This window comes from Polypterus senegalus, chromosome 7 (genome assembly GCF_016835505.1).
Source record: "Polypterus senegalus isolate Bchr_013 chromosome 7, ASM1683550v1, whole genome shotgun sequence".
NCBI lineage: Eukaryota > Metazoa > Chordata > Cladistia > Polypteriformes > Polypteridae > Polypterus > Polypterus senegalus.
This window is the reverse complement of record NC_053160.1, coordinates 92,222,542-92,247,006: the sequence shown is the minus strand read 5'-3', so window position 1 is coordinate 92,247,006 and position 24,465 is coordinate 92,222,542. Positions and strand designations below refer to the sequence as shown.

Below are 24,465 nucleotides of genomic sequence, written 5' to 3'. Positions count from 1 at the left end.
TCTGCATCGGTCTGTTGTGGTGAAAAAGGAGCTGAGCCGTAAGGCAAAGCTCTCAATTTACCAGTCGATCTACGCTCCTACCCTCACCTATGGTCATGAGCTATGGGTAGTGACCGAAAGAACGAGATCGCGAATAGAAGCGCTGAAATGAGTTTCCTCCGCAGGGTGTCTGGGCTTTCCCTTAAAGATAGGGTGAGAAGCTCAGTCATCCGGGAGGGGCTCAGAGTAGACTGCTCCTCCACATCGAGAGGAGTCAGATGAGGTGGCTCGGGCATCTGATCAGGATGCCTCCTGGACGCCTCCCTGGTGATGTGTTTCGGGCACGCCCAACCGGGAGGAGGCCCCGGGAAGACCCAGGACACGCTGGAGGGACTATGTCTCCGGCTGGCCTGGGAACGCTTTGGGATTCTCCCGGAAGAGCTGGAAGAAGTGGGCGGGGAGAGGGAAGTCTGGGCCTCTCTGCTTAAGCTGTTGCCCCCGCGACCTGACCCAGGATAAGCGGAAGAGGATGGATGGATGAAATATCCATTCAAATTTTGTCAAGCCCAAGAGGGCAATGTTCAGTCTGCCCCGGGGCCTCCTCCCGGTTGGACGGAATGGATATTTATTTTTATTAAATGCTTGTTCACTCCTTTAGAATGAAAATGAACATCTCAAAACAGTAAGTACTATAAAAAGTTTTTTTCTATTTCTGCCAGCAATTATGACATGTATATGTATGTATGTATATCCTATATTTATATACCTACATATACAGTTTATACACATACTGTACACATTCCATGTACTGTATAATGAATAAAAAGTACTGATTTCGATCTCTCAGGCAGGGTCCAGGTGAAGATCACAGACTGCTGTGCAACAACATATCAGAGAACACCAGAGGTCATTTAACTATGCAATCTAAAAGAAGCCAACTGTTGTCGATGATGAAAATTGTACATTATTCATAAGTAGCTGTGTGAAATTAAACATCTCTTTTAAAACAAGGAAGATAACCAGTAAAGCCACAGAGGTAGGCACAGCTAAACACATTCTACAAGAAGACAGTTTAGACTCATAGTAATATAAGGAAGTAGCACTCCTCCAAGATCAACAGCAAAAGGCAATGGCAAAAACTGCAAATCTCATCTGATCCAACTAGATATTTTCATTGAAGCCTGGAAATCCAAAGAAACATCTTTTGCTCTCTCTCTCACACTCTCCATATACTGTATAGAGATATATATTTCTCTCCCTGATGCCTGCCTAGTGCCCTTCTCTTGGCTGGATGAGGGTACAGAATTCTATTTACATCAAAGTACATTAAAGGCCACTTTCTCAATAATCATTAGCATGGCAAAGCTAAATGATCACAACCATTACCTGTGAATGCTACATGTGTATATAGATGGTTAAAGTGCATTATGTTTGTTCTACTCAGCGTTTGTTGACTTCCTATAGCAACAGTGAAAGTAAAAGGTTAAGCCATGAAAACTCCCAAAATGTATTCTCGTTTTATGTATAAGATAACATTTTCCAAACATGTATTTGCTGTTATATCATCTAGAAGTGTTCAGTAGCACATATTTTTGGTTTTGAAATAGCCTGGGGAGAAACAGAGGCAGAATGCCAAGTACACCCCTGTTTCACATTCTTGCACTATAATCCTAGATGAGTAACTCCAGGGAATATTACTCATTATTTCCACTTTATTCACTTATAAACCTACACCAGTTTTTTTTCATTATTTCTTCTTAACAAAATATCCCCTTTAACCTAAAAGATTATTTTTGGATTAGTATGTGAAACATCTTAACTAAATCTAAAGCAACATCTGTTTTTTATCCATTGAGGAGTTTTTAACACTGGGCAGTGCCTTTTTATTTCACAGTCTTGTAGCAGTAGCTGAGATCACTATTCTGACTTTGCAACAGATTTTTGCAGTTATATGTACCAATTTTCAGCATTTCACCTCAGTTTCACACCAGTTGTATTTAATATGGAAGAATGTCAAATGGATTATTGTTTTCCTGACAACTCACAGCTGGCCTCAGCAGGGCTATGGGAAATGCACTTTCGTTGCAGTAGCAATTTGTTTTTCCACCATAGCTGGATTTATCTGTCACTGCTATAAACTGCTAGCCTGTGAAAATATTAATTATTGACATTTGCCAAGTGTGTGCAACTCCTGACTAGAACTTAAAGTTACACAATACCTACATAAATTTGGAGAGTTGGCCTTGTGGTTCTTCTTAAATAGGAAAAGAGTGGATTATGATCATTTATATAACTGGAGTCTGATTAGTTTGTAAATATGCTCATTAATTAATCAATCAAATATACAAAAGCACCTATGTAAGTAAATAGCAAAACTTTTTAAACTGCAGTTTCAAAAGGATAAAAAATTCTTTGAGTACAATAATTCATTAACAGACACTTTTCACCTTATTTTCTTGGTAAGGACTGTAGTGGAAGCAAACCGCACAGTAGACTTGTCTTCTCTGCCTTCAGGATCAGTTTTCAGCTTCTTCTTTGGAATTCCCAGGCAGCTCAAAAGTCTAATTCTGACAACTTATATTGAGTCTACCCCCAGCATTCTGAAGCAGGGTAGCAGCAGTTGTACTCTAAAAACTTTCCAAATTCCATAGGTTGTCATGACAAGTGAACGCAATAACCTTAAGTAGAAACATTATTTGGACTACTCATTTTGACACAAAGGCTAATGACCATAGATGAACAAGAGGAAATAGATTAAATGATAAACAGTGAACTTAGTTCCGGGGCTTAGTTCCCAATACACTACCATTGTCCATTATATTGCCTATAACACTGCTGATGCCGCTCCAAAACTGCACCTGATCTTACAATTGCTTAAAATTATCCAAAAAGATATTTATTCTCTGGTCAGCCATATTGCACCTTACCTTACTTAAAAATGAACATCTGGTACAAGAGAGTAAACATTTGTGTCAATGTTTCTGTGCACCCATATATCTTCAAGTTATGCCCGTGCATCATCTATTTTGCACCAGATGATTCTGGGTTGTGCCACAACCCCCTGCAAATCTGTTCCAAAAAAAGCAAAAATCAGAAAATGAATGGGTGATTGGAGTCATATACTGTTGTCATGTAGGCCTGAAGGGCTCACCTCAATTCACAACATGGGCTCTGGAACCAAACTCCTGAAGTTTATTCCACTTTTGAGATGCATTGAGTGAAAGGCATTGGGTGGGTGTGTGCTTACTTATAGCCACCCAGCATTTAAGTATGCACACTTATTCACTTACCCTGGTGAATGAGGGGGTCATCTACTTGCGACTTCGAGCTGGGGCAGGGCTCTGACTCTGGTCTTTGCTTATTTGCTGACAACTGGGTCAGAGTATTTGGCCTTTCTGTAGATCTTGGTGGGAGCACTAGGACTTTATTGCTCTGCTGGGAGACTTTAATGCTCTTGTGAGCGATGACAGTGAAATCTGGAAGAGTCTGATTGGAATGGCCTACCTGATTGGAACCTGAGCAGTGCTTTGTTATTAGACTTCTGCACTAGTCATAGTTTATCCATAATTAAACCATGTTTCAGCATAAGATTATTCATACAGTAAATGCACCTGACACCAGAGTGCCCTAGGCCATAGGTCGATGATCAGTTTCATAGTCATCAGATCTATGACCGTATTTCTTGGACACTCAGATGAAGAGTGGGGTTGAGCTGTCAGCTGATCTCTACCTGGTTGTGATGGTAGGGGAAGACAACAAACAGACCAGGCAGACCTAAACAAATAGTGAGGGTGTGCTGGAAACATTTGGCAGAGGCCCTGACCTGGTAAAGCTGCAACTCCAGACAAATTCCTCTTGCACTCCAAGAAAGGCTGGGGACATTGAACCCAAATGGGCCATGTTCTGTGCCTCCATTGCTGAGGCAGCTGTGCAGACCTGTGGACATAAGGTTATTGGTGCCTGTAGTAATCCCCGAACCCAGTAGTGAACACCAGCAGTAAGGGGTGGTATCCAACTGAGAAGGAGGCCTTTTGAGCTTGGTTAGATTGTGGGACTCCAAAGTCAGTTGTCAGGTATCGTCAGGCTAGGTGAAGCATAGCAATGGTAGTTGGAAGCATAAACTCAGGCGTGGGAGGAGTTCAGTGAGGCCATCAGCATAGTCATTATATAAAATGTATGTTTCCTCCCTAGCTTGATTCCTACCTTGATGTAATATAGGGCTTGCATGCTTCTGAAACCCAACAAGTTATACAGGTGAGATAAAATCTTGACGGTTCAAACTTTCTTGAAACGTTGGAGGGTAGAGGTCACACAAAAAAGAAATCAACCACTTTCAGCAACCTAGCAGAAGCCAGGAAGGCATAAAAACACAAAAGTGTTAATGGTGGAATGACATGTGGCAAAAGTATGACCTTTTGTGGTAGTGAATAACTCAGACTTTCTGGTTAATGACAAAACTGCTCAAGACACAAAGGAACCAGGGGGCCCCAATGCATCCTAAAAATCCCTAAGAAAAAAAACCTTTGCAATACAATACTAAAGAAACCAGTTTCACAAATGGAAGGTCAGAGTGCAAGGTAATGGCAACATTGCTTTGTGAGTTGAGCATGGACCACCAGGAGAATGCATACTATCATTCTGTTACTGGTGCAAAGGGTGAATAGAAATTTTGAAAAGAAGAAGCGTAAAAGGGGGAGAACATGAGAAGAAAGGTGAGAATCCTGTAATTAAATGTTACTGTCAGAATGTTACTGTATGGAATGAGAGAAATTTATTAACACCAAGAAAGTTGGCTTGTGTGATACAAGAGATGGAGAATATGAAAATGGACATTATGGAAACACATTGTAAACAGGAGGGAGAATTTATAACATTGTTTCCAAGACTGGATTGTAAATGCAAAGTGATCTACTCTGGGGGACAAGACAGAAGGGAAGGAGTGGCTTTCATCTTAAATCAAAAAAGTATGAAGTCTCTGGCCTGCTACTATGCCTACTCAGCAAGGATAATAATCAAGGGAAAGGGGAAGATCACTGACGCAGTAATGATTCAAATGTATGCCTCATATGAAGCAGCAAAATAAAAGGAGTAAGATTACTTCTATGATGACCAAGAAAACATAAATAAAGAGAATAAGAAGTGTATAGATAAGTTGGTAATTGTGGGAAATTTTAACGTCAAAGCAGAGAATGGAAGGGTCAAGGGGATTATTGGACCTTTTGGATTAGGTAGTAGAAATGAGAATGGAACGAGTGTAATAATACGGTAGTCACAAATAATTGGAACCAGCAGAAAGTGAGTAGAGGATGGAGTAACAATAAAGCAGATTGATTAATATAGAAATATAGTAAAACACTCAAAAGTAAAGCCTGGTATTGATTGTGGATCAAGGCATAATCTAGTCTTAGTGAATACCAGAACAGATGATTAGGAAATGGGCAAGAAAGAAGTGGGATGTGAGCAAGTCTAAGGACCCTGAAGTAACAAAAAAAATTGAAGAAAAACAAGTAGTCTCTTATGTACCGTTGCTTTTTTACAAAATGTATGCATACACTGCCTCACTTTTTAACTTTTTATTGTTCAGAAAGTATTAGCATTCTAGATATCTCTGTGGTAAATTGGACCTGAAATGAGAAATGACATTGTTATAGAAGAGGAGTGAATGTGTTAAGCATAGATGGCAACAGGTTTATAAAGCAATTTATCAAAGTATTTAGTGTAATTTAATTTGGTTTTAGTTTAAGTAATATATTTTATTATTTATTTTGGAGTTATACCTTCTAACATGATTTATAAAATCGGACATTTTTTCTAGCACAAACCATATCTGCGAGATATCTGCTTCAGTATAAAACATCATTTTGAAAAAAATCATTGATTTATTAAAAATAAGTTATATTTGTTTATAGCATAAGAATTTTTCATGGTTAGAATATTTTAGAAGTATATTTTGAGCTGAAAAATGGCAGTCTTCCATGTTCTTAATGTTAGCTTATGTGGAACGACTTAAAATCAAGTATTTGCTACGCATTTTTTCCTCTTAGTGTTTTTTTTATCTCTTCTTATTCCTTCAAAATAGGCAGGTATTTATATTTAGATGGTTATAAAGATGCTTTTTTTATTGTTCAGAAGCAACGTTGTTATTAACATATTTATTTTTAGGAATATCGAAGGCTGGGTGCATCCATCTATTGTCTTGGCCAAGTAACAGGTAAGCAAATGATAAAATGACACACACTTTTCCTTTATTGAAGCAAAACGCTTGTGCTACAATTTTCTTGAGGCAGAAATCTATGAGGAACTACCTGAGCAGCTTTTCTCTTCCTACCAAGCACTTGGGTGGAATATATCTTTAAAAATCTATTTCCTACATTCTCATTTGGATTTGTTTCCCCAAAGAACGTGAAAGCTGTCTCTGATGAATATGGGGAGAGGTTCCACCAGTGACTCTAAAATAGTAGACGTTTATTGACACCTTCAGAGATTTATAAAACAAAATCAAGTGACTATTTTTGTAATAACTATATTTAAAAAATGATATATATAATTTATGTTTTTTTAAATCTAAATAATTCATTTTAAATATATATACTATATTAAATTTTTATCTAAAATAGTGTTTTTTATTCTAAACTTTCATCTCTCAAAAATTGGATATGATAGAGCAATTTTGGTGCCAGATTTGGATACAGTACTCTAAAATCTATAACAGACATCTAAAATGTTTTCTTTGAAGACCACTGTAATTTTGTTGCTATTCATCTATGCTCTTATTTTCTGTATTTTAATCTGACAACAAAAGGACGATCATTAAAGCAAGGTGAGTTTCAGTGTATTCTTATCACTTTTGTTTTTAGAGAAGCTACAGAACAGAAACATTTTATAATTCAGCATCAACTAATCTATATTGTTGTCCAGAATTATCCAATATCTGTACATTCTGATGTAGTGTTGAAATTGATTGTACTGATAAGGCCAGGAACAAGTTAGATGTAATTAAACCTGTGATCAGAGATTTAGTGAAGTAATAATTACATTTAGAGCCTGAACACTTCAAACAATAATTAGATCTTACATAGTGCAGTGGGCTGGCATCCTGACCGGGGTTTGTTTCCTGCCTTGTGTCCTGTATTGGCTGGGACTGGCTCCAGTAGACCCCCGTGACCCTGTAGTTTGGATATAGCAGGTTTAATAATGGATAGATGAATGGCTCTTACATATGATTGTAAGACCAAGTCAGACCTTAAACAATTTGGAAATATTCAAAAGGTGTTTAAAAGGTGACTGATTCCACTACTCTGAGAATATTAAAATAAATCATCAACACTACATGATCATAATTTATAGCTAGGTCAGACAAAAGGTTGCTGAATTCAGTCATGAATAAAGAATGTGGCCCAAGAGGTTTGTAAATGAATAGAAAAATTATACATGATTCTGTTTTGATACCTAACATGAGCACCTCAAAGAATGTGAAATCACCTACATTTTTGGAGGTGATATGCAGTTCATTACATAAAAATATTCCAAGGTCACAATTCCATCAATATTTTGATTAATGAAGAAGAGTAAACAGTTCTTTTGCCTCAACTAAGCAGTTTCTATTCTGCTGAGCAACGTTTCTGTTAAAAGACACAGATCTGATTGTGCATTTGATGTAGGATCATTCGTCAAAACGTCTTTAATTTCAAGTTAGCAAATATTTAGCACACATTTTATACTGAAGTGATATTTATGGAGCAATTCAATATGTTCATTTTTACACAGCCATGCCTCATGCACGATTTTAATCGTTGGTCTAGTTATGTTGTATGTTAGTTGAATATCAGTTGATTTAAACTGTTTCATAAATCAGTTTTTGAGATGCCCACAATACTGGAATTATGGATAGCAGCTACTGAAGAACAGATGATGATTAAAAACACTCTGCAATTTAAGATCACAACACTGTTGCCTACATAGTGCTCTGATGAGTGAGTCAAGCACTACTGAAGCCATAATTTCAGATAAGCATAAGATCCTGTGCACCTAGGATGAAGACCATCTCTCCTGAAAAACTGAGCCTTTCCAAAAAATCATCCCAGCTGTTTATAAAAGCTACACTTCAATTTGTTCACCAGATTGCTAATTAGTACTGACAGGAACAGTGGTGTGGTGTTAACTACATCTCTTTATATCATCTAGGTCCAGACACAATTAATTTATCTTTATTTTTAGTACACATATGTGATATGAAGTTCCTTTTTAATACCTATGATTACTTTGAAGTGTGCGATTAACATATATAGAATAAATCAAAGTTGTTTTTAGTGCATGTTAAACTGATTCAACATACTGCACATGTGAAAAAAGTTCAAAGATTCATATCTTCTCAATGAGCTGCAGAGGAATTCTGCTGGTTAGATATTTCTGCTGTGACCATTTAGCCTTGACCTTTGTTACCAGCAGATTAAATAACTACTACTAGTCAGCTGTCAACTTTTGCTTCAGGTTCCAACAGCTTAATTTTTTGGCTCCTCCTGTGTTAGGATATAGTGGGTTGTATAATAAGTGACTGACTCAGTTATCTATGTACTCATCAAATGCTTGCAATCAGTAGCTTGTTTTCTCAAAGAGATACTCTTGCACTTCATTAATATTCCTGCCTTATACTATGACTAAAAGGGTGAAAAAAATAGTCTGCCAAAAAAATATACAAATAGAAATCCAGATAAAAAAAACAAAGAGTATCTGCATGATCAGATCAGAGTTTCAGAACCAAGAATATAAAATGACCCAGCAACCAAAACCATTAAATTAGTCAAAATTTAAGGGTTAAATTAGCAAAGCAAGAGTCCTAATCATACCTAGAATTCCTTTCCCTAACTACTATAGTGCTAAGATCATCTTGTAGTTATTTTGGGAAAATCTTAAACTCTTGTACAATGTGTCCTTGTGCACAGCCATCAACAGCTCATATGTCTTCCTTAGCCCATAACAATGAGCACAGCACAGCAAAGGTAAATGACCCAGTCATGTCCATGCAAAGACTAGCACAAATTGTATTGATAAAAAGAAGCAGGACCACAAAATGACATCATGATGACATTTCCAAGGTAACACAAAAATATTTGTGAAAATGTTATAGGTCAAATGAGCAAAGCAAGAGTCCTATCCATAGCTAGGAATACTTTACTTGAATAACATTAATAAAAATAAACAGGATTCATGAGCAAAGACAACAGAATTTACATGTGATGTCCCAAAATAACTGACACCTTGAGCTCTGTATTACTGTCACCAGGAGAAAGCAGGTACAGACAGCTTTGGTGGTCTTAATCATTTGGTGCCCTACATGTAATCACAAAAGGCATCTCACTCATCTTTCATGCCTTGCATTTATGTAAATAGTGCTCTATTTATGGCAGCAAAAGTTGCGTATATTTTGGTGTAATTTGCATTAATTGTTATATACAGTATAAAATATATAATAATACAAATATGAAATAAGAAAAAATATATTCACAAAATTTCAAACTGCAAAGTCTAAAAATCAAAAAACAAGTATAGCAATGGAACATAGTTTGTGTCCTCAGTGATGCATAGTCATCTATGACTACATCATGCGATTATTTGTTCGGCATCTACGTGGCTCATGCAAATTACAGTCAGCTTACTGAGGTGACTCTTTTTTCGTGGTGAACCTCAGGTAAGTCTTAAAGAGGGTGACTTTAAAAAAGTTGCATTCTGCTCCTGCCACTTTAATCCATCCATTATCCAACCCGCTATATCCTAACTACAGGATCAAGGTGGTCTGCTGGAGCCAATCCCAGCTAACACAAGGCACAAACCCCAGGCAGGGCGCCAGCCCACCACATACACACACTAGGGACAATTTAGAATCACCAATGCACCTAATCTGTATGTCTTTGGACTGTGGGAGGAAACCGGAGCACCCGGAGGAAACACAAGCAGACACAAGGAGAACATGCAAACTCTACGCAGGGAGGACCTGGGAAGCGAACCCGGGTCTCCTAACTGCAAGGCAGCAGCGCTACCATGGTTTGATAGACTTTTTGCAAGTTGCTTTTCATGAACGGACGTCAGCAATTCATATGGCAGTGCTAGTTGATGGCAAGATTCTTGAACTCCTGTGCAGTGTATCAGCCATCTATATCATACATACCTCTATGAAATAATATAACAAATACATCATCTTGTTTGCGTCACCACGTTTTGCCCAATCATCTGTCAGTCGAAGATCATGTCCTGCCAAAGACTAAAACAAACTTCTACCAATGTAGTTTTCATTATTTTTTGTGTCTAATTAATTGATTTATGAATCTAACTTTAAATAAAGAAAAATAACATTCTTTGAACTATGTATCATTTGCTGGGGTGTAATTTCATATGCTTGAGTCCATGTCATTTTACTGGCTTGCACAGTGAAACGGTTTGAGAAAATTACTCTTTGACAGCCATGCCACCCCCTTCTTGAGCTCGGTTCTGGTTAGCTGTCAGCATCAGTCATTAGTGCAGAACCCTGGAAGAGGTAAATGGCAGCAGTCGTAAATATGAGCCCTATTTGGATGGGATTTTACAGAGGTCCAAGGAAGATGAGGGGTAACAGGGAACAGTTTTTTGTACAACCCCCATTCATTTGATGCTTTTAGCATTGCCTATACTGCTTATAACAGGAATGGGAACAGAAAATAGATGGGTGAAGTTTTGAAGCTTTTTTCTTTTGTTAGCTATTTATTTTATTTCATTTTTTTTGGAAACTAGATGTTGTAGATATTGATATTTTTATTTAGGTTAACCAACCTCCAATTTTTAACCTAACAATTAGCAATGCCATTATTTCTTGTAACATTTTCAAAAAGGCATATTGTCTGAATATTATACAACACTAATTAATTATACAACACATTTACCAATTAGACTAAAGGTGTTGATTCCAATTTTTCTAATTAAGATTTTCACATTTTCACTTTCTAATACAACTGTAGGTTCAGATCTGAATCAATATGTTGGAACTCCTTTGACAACTGGAGGGAAAGAGAAAAATGTGACAAATATAACCTGAAATGAAACAAATTTAAATACCACCAAGGACCTGGCGGCAGTGCTTTACTTAGTTCTTCCAACACACTTTTCCTCCCTACCCATCAATAAATATGGACCTTGGCAGGCTTTGTAACACTTCTTGCTTTATTGTATTTTTAACTGACTGCTACTGTGGGCAATTGTCAGTGTTATTTAGAAATCAACTGATTAGGAAAACAATAAAAACTTTAAGATTTATGCTAGAGAAATTACTTTAAATAAAAAAGATCATCATTACAAATCACTTCATCTGCTGGATGTCCTTTACTACAACAAGCCTGAGAGTGCTCCATCATGTAATCAGGTCAAATGAGCATGATAAGACTGACTAGTATACTGTAACATATCAACAATCTTAAATAAGTTAGGTTCATTTGCATAACACAATCAAGAAACATTTAGTTTGCACCAATCAGCATATAGATAAATGGTATAATCTTTGATACATCTATCTCTTCATATTAGGTAAAGGTCCAAAAATAGTCAAACATATTAAAAGAATTTGACAAATAACTGATTCATTGATTAGCACTTCTTATATATAAATTCTTGTAGAGAACCAAATATTAATTGTCATTATTAAATCCTTACACTGGCTCCCGGTTAAGTTTAGGGCAGATTTCAAAATTCTCCTTTTAACATATAAAGCATTAAATGGCCAAGGTCCGGCTTACTTGTCTGAACTTATCATGACTTACAAACCTGAGAGCACATTAAGATCTCAAGATGCCGGTCTGCTTATGATTCCAAGGATTAATAAAATAACAGTGGTATTTCGAGCTTTTAGTTACAGGGCCCTTAAACTGTGGAATGGTCTGCCTGCTACAATAAGAGATGCCCTTCGGTCTCAGCTTTTAAATCCCGGCTGAAGACTCACTATTTCAGATTAGCATATCCTGACTAGAGCTGCTGATTAACTGTACATACTGCATCTCTGTTGTTAGTCATTAGCACTAAAACATAAGTAACATGATAGTTATAATTGGATACTAACCTTCACCTATTCTGTTTCTCTTCTTGGTACTCAAATGTGGCACTTGGTGCCATGGCCCACCTGCCAAGTTGTTTTGCCTGCCTATGGTAAAGTCATCCCTGATGGAGGATCACAGGAATTGTGGGAAAGAATGGTCCTTTCATCAGATTGGCTGGCCCAGCACTGTTTCAGCCGTGGAATGGCCAAATGAGGGAGGCAGCTTGATGGATGAGGTCTCTAGGGGCCTCATGAATAAAGCCGTGCGTAGAATTCGCACTATAACATGGCGTAAGCACAAAAGCCGAAATGTGCTTACGCACAGAAAAATCCAGATGCAGGAATCTGCATCCAACTTTCACATTCTTCCGCTACATAAATCCCAGTCCGTGTGAAAAGTAACGCTCGTGCACACGCTTTTATGTAATGCCCCAACTCCTCCCAGAATTATGCCTCTTTGCATATGCAAATCAATATAAATCGCCCTTAAGCTCAGCCTTCTGTGAAAAGACAATGGGAAAAGCACAGGGGAAAATATAAGAATTTCAGCGAATACCAAGTGGAGGCAAAGGAAAAACATACTATTTGTTTAATTAAACTGTGTTATAATCAACAAAAGAAAGTTGATCGAGTGACATAGCATGTTGGAGAAACTTGAAAGCTCACGTTCACAAAGTCGCACAGTGCCGGTTATAAAAAAGAAGTCACATATCAAAGTCGCCGTGAAAAGGCGAGTTGTAGCCCACTGTCAGAGTGTCATATGAAAGCTTATTAGGGTACAGAGAAAAAAAAAATAGGCACACAGTGGGGAAAAAGCACGAAATGTCAACTTCAATCTCGAAATTTCCACTTTAATCATGTGGTTTATTTTGTCATTAAAATACAGTAGAACATCATAAACTTCATCTTAAAATTGTTTAATCAACCAGTTTCTCAAATCACATCGCAATTAAAGTATAACACGTTAAATGCTTTGTTTTGTATGTAATCATCTATGTGCTCTATGTGCTTCTTAAACTGGCTCTCTTCCTCCGACAGGACACAGAATCCATTACATTCATGATATTACAGCTCTCTGAATAACTAAAATACTGAGATGTATACGTGATATCATTTTCATGATGATAGTTAAAGCACGTTATTAAACATGGATTTCACGGCGCAGTGACTGTGTTCGACCTTCGATGAAATTATTTATTGCAGCAGTACTCATGGGCAGCTCTATGTCCAATAGAGAAAGTCCAATGTCAATATGTTATTTTATGCATGGTGGATTGCCACGTCCGTGGCGGACACTGCATAGCCGCCTTGTGCTCATGACACAAGCGTTTAACTTTTGTCGAAATTTGCCGCTGTGTTTTTAGCTGTGTCGTTATTTTCTCTTTCTGTTTTATATTCAATATATATTGGCATAGCCGCCCCTACAGTCCTTGCTTTTCTTTCTCCATGTAACCGATCGCCACACAATCAGCTCTGTAATAGACATTAAAAGATCTGTAAGCTTAGAGCGCTGATTCTTCAAAACTTTTAAGGAACATTGAAATATCTTCGTAGTACATGTTTAATTATTCTATCCTTCATGCCAGTCCCAGTGAAGAATATAGATTATTTAAATGAAGTTAAAGTTTTATCTGTACAATATAATAAACATATTTTGCTGCATTTCAGCTTAAAAATGATATCGTCATTATATGTAAATACGCGCTTCATAAAGTGGTGCAGGTTGTGTAATATTATAACTGTAGTGCAAGTTTACAGTGAGGTAATAGTACTTATAAGTACAAACAGTTCTACAAGGAGCACTTGATTGAGTGCGTTTAAAGTTCTTGGGATGAAACTGTTTCTGAACCGCGAGGTCCGTACAAGAAAGGCTCAGATACAGTGATATAAATACTCCGAGTGGTGCAGTGAGAGTAATATGGAAAAAGATGATCCGCTGTGGCAACTCCTAATGGGAGCAGCTGAAAAATGAAGAAGAAAAAGGTGCAGTGAGAGTAACAACGCTAAAGCAGTTATGGTATTTGGAATACTATGGCTATTCCCTGGACCATTATATTGTTATAAGTTAATTACAATCAGATGCATTACACTAATAAACAATATGTGGTTAGTTTCAGTGCATTTATAAAGCCGCGTCAGGAAAATAAGGAGCAACCACACAGGAACAGTAGCATTGCTTTGACGCTGGGTGCCGCCAGTCTGCAAAACCAAACGGAGAACTTGCGTACGACAAGGTATGAGGTACCGTGGAAAAGTGCGTGGCTTTACGCCAAGTGTAGGTTTTATACATCGCGATTTGAACGTGGAAACCTTCTTACGCAACATTTCTGTGCGTATGCACCGTTTATACATGAGGCCCCAGGACTCTAAAAATATCCAAATCTTATTATATGATATCATCTACTGTTAAATTCTGTTCCGTGCTTCTAAAATGTTTATTTTTATACTGTATTGAGGATTTGTTCTGTTTTGTGTATTGTATTGTATTGACCCCCTTCTTTTGACACCCACGGCACGCCCAACCTACCTGGAAAGGGGTCTCTCTTTGAACTGCCTTTCCCAAGGTTTCTTCCATTTTTCCCTACAAGGTTTTTTGGGAGTTTTTTCTTGTCTTCTTAGAGAGTCAAGGCTTGGGGTCTGTCAAGGGGTAGGGCCTGTTAAAGCCCATTGCGGCACTTCCTGTATGATTTTGGGCTATACAAAAATAAAATGTATTGTATTGTATTATCTCATTGTTCCCTTGAAATGTGCAGTTTACAATGTTACAGAAAGTCTTCGTTGAACAGCCAGTTTTAGTCAAAAGCATTTTTCAAAGCCATACAAAATGTTATACTTTATCAAATATGTTAAAGATTTTATTTAAAAGCAAAACAATTGCATAACATTATTTTGCTTATTTTACTACCTAATCGGTCTTTTGGTAAATTGGTATATTTTTACAGTTAGACAATGGTGCTGCTTTTTCATCTAGAATACCATCATATACTTTGTGGTGACTAAATCACCAGGTTAAACACACTTTATTGATATTTTGATTTCATAGTACTTTTGTTATTTCATTATTCTACTAGCTGTTACACTTCAATTTATCTTAAAGGAAAGCACAAATGTCTACAATTTGGCAGAAAAATAAAGTGTAAGTTACAATTATTATTGAGTTTTTTCCTGTTTAACAGTTAGAATTTTTTTTCTCCCTGGAGGCCTAATGTGATCTGTTCATATATAGTATATAATTCCGTTGCTTTTTATTATTATTATTATTCATTGTAGTCATGCTTAGTGCAGAATTATAAAGGAAAAATGCTGTGCAATATTGTGTAAATACCTCCAGAGTTTTCCAGAACTAAATCTGCAAGTTTAAAACAGCATCAGCTGTATTGCTCTGTTGTTTGCTGCTTGTGTGCACTACTTTCGAGCTCATCAGTCAGAGTTTCTTTATTCAGTTAGTCCTCTACCAACTTTTCTTGCAATGAAACACAGCATGATCAAGTACATCCACAGTCAAAGACAGACACAGAAGGCTTCCTTCTGGGAAATATAAGAGTGAGTGAAGATTTCTCAATGACAGTTATAAATTATTTTCTGTCACGGTTACCACTGGGTTAGCATGCATTTACTTATTTGTCATATGATCCTAACCCTAACCTTAAGCCTAACCCTACTTATTAGAAAGCTAAAGATATTTACTTCTACAGACAGTTAAAATGAAAAGATTATTTGCTTTGAATAAGTTTTACAAATATGGTGAATTATTTGAATGATATCATCCATAGAAATTAATTTGTTTGGAAATAACATTTTTCTTCCCTTTGCTGTCATTAAATCATAATGAAATTAAATAAAATATACTTTGAGAAAGTTACCATGAATTTGCAGTGATGCTGCATGATTGCTAGGCATGTGATGCCCCATCCATGTGACCCATGTGACATGCAATGTGACATGAGCAGAAAGCATGCCACAGGCAAGGTATGTGAAAGGCAATATTTTAAATTTTTGTTAGAAAAGAAGAACAAATAAAAAAATAAAGACAGCATGTTTACCAGCTTTGTCTTAATCAATAACCTTAATTCATCCTTCCCCAAAGACATGAAAAGTTCAAAAAGCTTTATGTGTTTGGTCCTATAAGAGACAAATTATACATTGAGTACCAGGTGGAGCTCCTGTCCTGTTGATGGAATTTGACTAACCCTAGACTAAAGATCTGAATGCTCCTTCTAGCAACCTTATTGAGTGGTTCCTTGGTTAAGAAACATCCTTCACCAACTACCTTTGGCAAACTTCAATTCCTCATCTGAGAATAAGTGATAACACACTTTGAGGTATCTGGAGTCTCTCTGTATAATCCTGGAGTTTGCCCTGTGCTCCAGTGCTTGGTCACACAGGAAATAGCAACAAACTTTGATACATATTGTAAATATTGACCTGTTTGCATTTAACAGAGTTCAGACATTATGGAAATATATTGGCAAATATTTGGGAAAAAATGGTTTTGAGCACTCTGGTTTTGACTCTGGTTTTGTTTTTGAGTTTGAATTGAGGCAATTCCTGAAGTTTGACAATCAATCACATATCTTACTGTGTTTTGACTATGGTTACATTTGATTCCTTACTTGTAATGACTGTAATCATGTGTCAGAGATTCTAAAGTGCCAATCAGTATTTGTATAGAAAAATCCCAACAGCCATTAAGGTGTATGCTATTATTTCATTTTCATCAGGTTGGGGGTGACTGTAATTGAACTGTCTGTAAATCAAATACCTTAAGTGCTTTGGGGAGCAAGAAGTATATTCAGTTAGATAAAAGATGTGACTTCTGCCTGTGGTCACGCCTTTAACAGTGTAGTGTTAAGATGTGGAGAATTTATATTCAGATAAGTCTTTTTTATATTTATCATCATTTGTGCATCATGTGTTTGTGTTCTGGTAAAGGGGCCACAGTACATTAACAGCACTTAGGTGCCTTCTCTTCAGGACATATAAAACACTTGTTGTCTTAGACAGGCAAACAGTTTTTATCCATAGATAGTAAGGTTCCTGAACAGCCAATCATAAGAACAACTATTGTATCAAACAGCATATAAACAAAAAGAACTGGCATGTACATGTATATATTTCTACACCCAAAACTCCAAAAAAGCTGGGACACTGTATAAAATGTAAATAAAAACAGAATGCAATGATTTACAAACCTCATAAACTCATATTTTATTCACAATACAAAACATCAGATGTTGGAAGACATTTTACTATTTCATGAAAAATATTAGCTCATTTTGAACATCTCAAGAAAGATGGGACAGGAACATCAAAAGGCTATAAAAGTAAGTGATACTAAAATGAAACAGCTGGAGTAACATTTGCAACTAAGTAGGTTACTTGGCTACATGATTGGGTATAAAAAGAGCGTATTAAAGAGTCTCTCAGAAGTAATGATAGGCAGAAGTTCAACAATCTCCTAGCAAAAAGCTACAAATTGTGGAACAATTTCAGAATAATGTTCCTCAATGTAAAATTGCAAAGACTTTGAATATCTCATCATCTACCGTACACAATATCATCAAAAGAATCTGGAGAAATCTCTGTGCGCACATGACAAGACAGAGTATAAATATTTGATGTTCATGATTTTCCAGCCCTCAGTTGGCACTGCATTAAAAACTGTCATGGAAATTACTGCATGGGCTCAGGAACACTTCCAGAAATCATTATCTATGGATGCAGTTCATTGTGCCATCCACAAATGCAGGTTAAAGCTCTATCATGCAAAGAAGAAGCCATTAGTAAACATGATCCAGAAGCACCTCCGTCTTCTCTGGGCCAAAGCTCATTTAAAATGGACTGAGGCAAAGTAGAAAACTGTTCTGTTGTCAGGTGAATCGAAATTTGAAATCCTTTTTGGAAAGCATGGATGCTGCCTCCTCTGGACTAAAAAGGAGATGGACTATTTGGCTTGTTATCACTGCTCATTTCAAAAGCCTGCATCTTTGATGGTATGGGGATGCATTAGTGTCTATGAATTGGGCAACTTGCACATCTGGAAAGGCACCATCAGTGCATACACTGATCTTAAATAACCCAATTAAGTGGGGAAACAGTGGACCTGGCAACACTAGGCAGAAATCATCCTAGCAACACCAGGTATTCCTGCAAGTTGTCCTTACTGTAGATGTACCTGATAGGGCAGGAATTGGTTGTCTGCCCAGTATGCTGTAAGTCTACAACACATTGCCTCCTAACAGCCTGGGTAACCTTAAACCCATTGATAGGGATTCTCTTTCTGCACACAGGGTCTTCAGGGGCTCCCTTCTGTGATTGTAGTATTACCTGATGGTCAATAAGAGTATTACTACTGAGAATAACTTTATAATATATACTGCATGCTATTTATATTTTCTTTACATGTGTGATGTTTGTGCATATGTTTGTAGGTATATGTGTCTTGCTGGTGTTTGTGTTACTGTGAACTGTTCTAAAGATGCATGCAAGTAAGAATTGTACTGTACTATGTACTCATGACAATGAACCTGACTTCATCAAAATTGATTATGTTTTGTTTCATAATTTAACTAATGAAAATTTGAAAAAAGAACAAAGCTCTCTCACTCAACACTGTTGTATCCATTGGTCCATATATTTCTTATCACAATAACAAACACTCTTCCAATGATTGAACACACTAACAAAATGTATCAAGTTATAAAAAATGGCAAAAGCAACAGAAGGAAATTCTTTTACCATTTTTCCAAATTACACAGACATTAACTTTTTTAACACAAGTGTTTCAGTTGAGGGTGATGGTGTCAGTGGCTATTTATTCATCACAGGGAACAATTAATCACAACTTTAGTACCTCTTTTACATTTAATTTCATTAAGCAGGTTTAGATAATACACATATTTTAACTGTTTAGAATAGATTAGTAATAATTTCTAATAAAAATAAATTCTTTTTATTTTTAATTTCTTACAAGCATAAATTATTTTTATTTTGTAATAACTTTTCATACATACAGCACATACTATATACTGTATATGTATTTATGTATGTAATATTTAGAAAGAGAAGGAAAATATAGAAAATAGGTTCCTTCAGCTGATTTTTTTCAGTATATTTCTGAACCAAAAATAAATGGACTGGAAAGATTGGTTACATTTTAAACTATTACAATCACAAAATTTTAATGAGAGCCTGAGGAAAGGCTTGTTCAGCATTACGAACTAGAAAGATGTTGCTTGTCTTTATCTGTCCTAAACCTCATAAGACAGCAAACCTGCTGAAATAGAAAGCATTAAAATTCAAGACACCTCCTCGGTTCCTTCTGCTGACTGACACATTCCCTGGAGTGGAAGATTGGACGGTTGATAAGCTAACACTGAATTATAAGCTCTTTGTGGAATGTCACTGGTAAATGAAAGATCTGCTGTTTCACTTGCAAAGCAATGCTGTGCTGTTACAGCACCAAAAGGCCAGGTTATGGATCACAGTTTTCCCTCAGTGCCGTGAATACTAAACAACATCTCAACATGGAGACGAGAATTTCATTATTGCAACTAAATATAGCAGTGCTAATGTGCATATAGACCTTTTTCCAGAGTAACATATTTACACAGCTCGCTGTCAATTATCTTCTAGTGTACAAATCTATTCATCCAGCTCCCTAGTAGGCTGGCTATTTAGCCTCATGTTACCAGAGTCTTTAAAAAGGAAACATTCTAGTAAATGTTGCATTTATAAATAGTGATAATAACCAGGATGTAACATGAATCCATTCTGACTCACAGTTGTAAAGCTTTATAGCTGAGGCATGCAGCTTCTTTTTCACATTTGTAAATGTTATATCAATTAAGTTTTTTTTATTTTAATTAGTTTGGATGAAGCTTGCAGGCTTAATCTGTATATATATATATATATATATATATATATATATATATATATATATATATATATATATATATATAATATATTCACAATCAACAACCAACACAAAGACGGGTTCAAAAAAAGGTTCCACAAGCACAGTTCCTCATAAATGCATTTTTCTTCATTTTCTTTTCTTCTCCAAGCACTTCCCTCCGGCAAATGTTGCCTTCCTTCCTCCCAACTCTGACTCACCTGGAGGGGGCTGGATGGCTTCTATTTATTTCAGACCAAGAGTACTTCCATGACAGGTAAAAGTCTCAAAAAGTAGGGATCACAAATCCTTGCAGCACCTCCTGGTGGTACCCATGGGACCCATAACTCCCACCATTTTATATACATATAAAATTTCAAATTTCCCCTTGGGGAGAAATAATATATATTGTGATAAAAGGCATTATATAAGCACTGACCCGACACAGACTGACACTGGGGGCACATGTGAAATAAATAAACTTTTATTTTCTTCGTCTGTGGGTTAAGTCTTCCTTGTACCCACAGACACAACACAGTCCCCACAAGCACAACACAAAAGCAAACACAAATCTATTCTTCTCTTTTCCTGAACTCCTCCTGGCAGCCTTGTCTCCCTCCTTCCGACTCTGGCTCTCTGAGTGGTGGTTGCTGGCTCCCTTTATAGCGCACCAGGGGTCTCTTGTATAAACGGTGCATACGCACAGAAATGTTGCATAAGAACGTTTCCACGTTCAAATCGTGAGGTATAAAACCTACACTTGGCATAAAGCCACACACTTTTTCACGGTACCTCATACCCTGTCATACGCAAGTTCTCCGCTCGGTTTTGCAGACTGGTGGCACCCAGCATCAAAGCAGTGCTACTGTTCCTGTGTGGTTATTCTTTCTTTTCCTGACGCGCCTTTATAAATACACTGAAATTAACCACATATTGTTTATTAGTGTAATGCGTCTGATTGTAATTAACCTGTAACAATATAATGGTCCAGGAAATAGCCATAGTATTTCAAATACCATAACTGCTTAAATGTTGTTACTCTCACTGCACCTTCTTCTTTTTCTTCTTTCAGCTGCTCCCGTTAAGGGTTGCCACAGTGGATCATCTTTTTCCATATTACTCTCACTGCACCACTTGGAGTTTTTGTATCACTGTATCTGAGTGGGGAATCACAGCAGCAGCTGATCGCAAAGAGAATTATCGGTATACAGCATCAAGTACACGCTGTCTCAGCCACGGCAAAAAGTTTCAAAGCCTTTCCTGTACAGACCTCGCGGTTCAGAAACAGTTTCATCCCAAGAACTATAAACGCACTCAATCAATTGCTCCTTGTAGAACTGTTTGTACTTATAAGTACAATTACCCCACTGTAAACATGTACTACAGTTGTAATATTGCAAAACCTGCGCTACTTTATAAAGCACGTATTTACATATGATGACAATATCATTTTTAAGATGAAATGCAACAAAATATGTTGAATATATTATACAGATAATAATCTGTATTGTTAATAATTAAACATGTGAGGACACGGTGTCGCACCGCTAGCAAGTTCACGTATTGTTCCTGCCTCGCACTGTATATTTACTGATGCTGGCGCGACACTGGAAGGATAGAAGGATAGAATAATTAAACATGTACTATGAAGATATTTCAATGTTCCGTACAAGTTTTGAAGAATCGTCGTTGTAAGTTTACAGATGGCTTAACGTCTGTTACAGAGCTGATTGTATGGCGATTGGGTATTTGGGGAAAAAAAAGTAACAACAGGAAATGGAGGTTAAGATGTTTGAAAGAGACAGTACTGCTACAATAAATTATTTCATCAAAGGTCGCGCATGGCGCAGTAGCATCTTGTGTGAGACATGAACAATCATTGTGCGATCGTGTTCCCATATTTAATAACATGCTTTCATTCCAATCACCATGAAAATGATATCACGAATACATCTCAGTATTTTAATTATTCAGAGAGCTGTAATATCACGAATGTAACGGATTCTGTGTCCTGTTGGAGAAAGAGAAAGAACAGAAGCACGTAGTGATTCACACACATAGAGCACATAGAAGATCAAATACAAAACAAAGCATTTAACATGCTACTTTAGTTATAATGGAATTTGAGAAACTAGTAAATTAAATGATTTTAAGATGAAGTTTATGATGTTCTACTTTATTAATGACAAAATAAACTACGCGATTAAAGTGGAAATTTCAAGATTAAAGTTGACATTTCGCGCTTTTTTCCCACTGTGTGCCTATTTTTTTGTCAGTACCCTAATAAGCTTTCATATGACACTCAGGCGGTGGGCTATGACTCCCTTTTCACGGCAGCTTTTGATATGTGACTTCTTTTTTATTTTGGCACTGCGCAACTTGAGCTTTTGAGTTTCTCCGACACGCTATGTTACTCGATCAACTTCCTTTTATTGATTATACCACTTTTTAAATCAACAAATAGTATGTTTTTCCTTTGCCTCCACTTGGTATTCGCTGAAATTCTTATATTTTCCCCCGTGCTTTTCCCATTGTCTTTTCACAGAACACTGAGCTTAAGGGCTATTTATATTGATTTGCATATTCAAAGAGATGTAATTCTGGGAGGAGTTGGAGCGTGTCAGCACACACATGCACGAGCATTACTTTTCATACTGACCGGGAATAACGCAGAAGTTGGCGAACGCACAGATTCTATCTGGATTTTTCTGTGTGTAAGTACATTTCGTCTTTTGTGCTTACATCATGTTATAGTGCAAATTCTATGCACGCGTTATGCATGAGTCCCCAGGTGTTTGATGACCTGCATCCAACTGCATTTCTGGGTGTGGGGGAAGAACTGCCCATATGGGCTCAGGAGGCCTTGCAGCGCCCCCTGGTGGTGGCCACAGAGCCCAACAGGGCTGAGTTCAGAAATTCCTTGCCTGTGGCCCTGATACAACCCGGGGGGGCTGCCACCAAGTGTTCCAGGGAAAATGTCGTGCTGCCCATGGTTGTTCCCCCGGATCATGAACAGAAGGGGCCGCAGCCATCTGCCACTATATATATATATATATATATATATATATATATATATATATATATATAGTGTGAAGGAAACCCAGGTGTCAATAAGCCCCAACCTCAACACAAACACATGAACACAGTCCCGGGCTCAAATAAAGGTTGATGTATTAATCAACTTCTCTTAAACATATCAAAATAAGTACAAAAACACATGTTTTTTCTCCTCACAATAATAATCTCACCACCGCACTGCCCTCCTCCAGTCAAGTGTTGCCTCTCTACCTCCAGCTCCTGGATAAGGGAGTGCAGTCCCATTTATTACAGACCTGGGAGTACTTCTGGTGCCAGGGTGATTGCCAGTTTAAAGTACAGGTCACACAAAAGTCCATCACAGTAGGGAGCTTGTCTCCCTGCAGCACCCTCTTGCGGTACCCTGTGACCCCAGCAGGGCTTCCCTACTGGACTACATTTCCCAGCATACCCTGCTGAATTCCCACTGGGCTCCGATAACCAGGGCTGCTGCCATCTAACATGCTGGGGGAATAAAAAAACCCAGCTATATCTTGTCTTTTTAATGGGCTGTCCATCCACCCTTTCCGGTCCTTCCTTCCAGGTCTGCTCCCTCTACTGGCTGGGATGCCCATTCAGCATCTACTATATCTACTATGTATATATATAATGTGACCTGGAGGGGGTGCTCCAGCCACCCAAACCTGACACAGTACACCAGGCACATGTTTGGCAAACACCATACAGGTGTATTTGCAAGGGGAACGTTTAGCAACTCAATACAATAAGTACACACAAGACCCAAAGCAACACAGTACTGTCTCATTCTTCTCCTTTTGTTTCTCTCTTCTTCTCTGTCTCTGTCTCTTCACCTCCACTCCTCCTCCAGCAAGCTTCGTCTACCTCCTTCCAACTCTGGCTCCTGGAGTAGTGACAGCTGGCTCCTTTTATTCAGGTACCCAGGAGTACTTCTGGTGTCCCAACAGCATGGTCAGGAATTACTTCCAGGTAAGGTGGGAGCCCAACAAAGTTGAGCTCTGCAGCACCCCTAGGTGGCACTCAACAGGGTTCTCCCAAACTCTAACTCCCATGAAGCCCTGCAGGAATCTGGTGAGCCATAGTAACCCAAGAGGGCTGCCACCTACTGATCCAGGGGGGATAATGCCCTGTGAAGGCTCACTCCCCCAGTCCTGGCTGACCGCGACAATACATATACATATACACACACGCACTGTATATATTGTTTATATACTTATCTTACTTATATTCTTGGACAATTTAATATTTTTGACTCTACTGGTTTTCATAAAGGCACACTGAAGTACATTACTCATTATCTAGTGATATTTATTTAAATTTTTTTTTGTTTTCATTTCACTGTGCTTCCCAAAAACTGCATACTAGTGTTTCAGTATGCAAAGCACTTTACAAAGAACATAAAGTTGCTCATGGAAGGTTGTATGCAAATTATTATATCACGGTAAAAATCTTGACTCTCCTATATGAAAATGAGGGGGCAGGA

General features: G+C 37.5%; 1 long non-coding RNA gene across 1 annotated transcript in view; it reads left to right on the top strand.

Annotated features, from left to right (window-relative positions):
• The window catches only part of LOC120532164, a 128,039-nt gene that overhangs the window by 11,791 nt on the left and 91,783 nt on the right, over positions 1 to 24,465 (top strand). Inside the window, exon 2 of the long non-coding RNA XR_005634229.1 lies at positions 6,142 to 6,190. This is a non-coding gene — a long non-coding RNA (uncharacterized LOC120532164). The remainder of the gene's footprint in view (positions 1 to 6,141; positions 6,191 to 24,465) is intronic.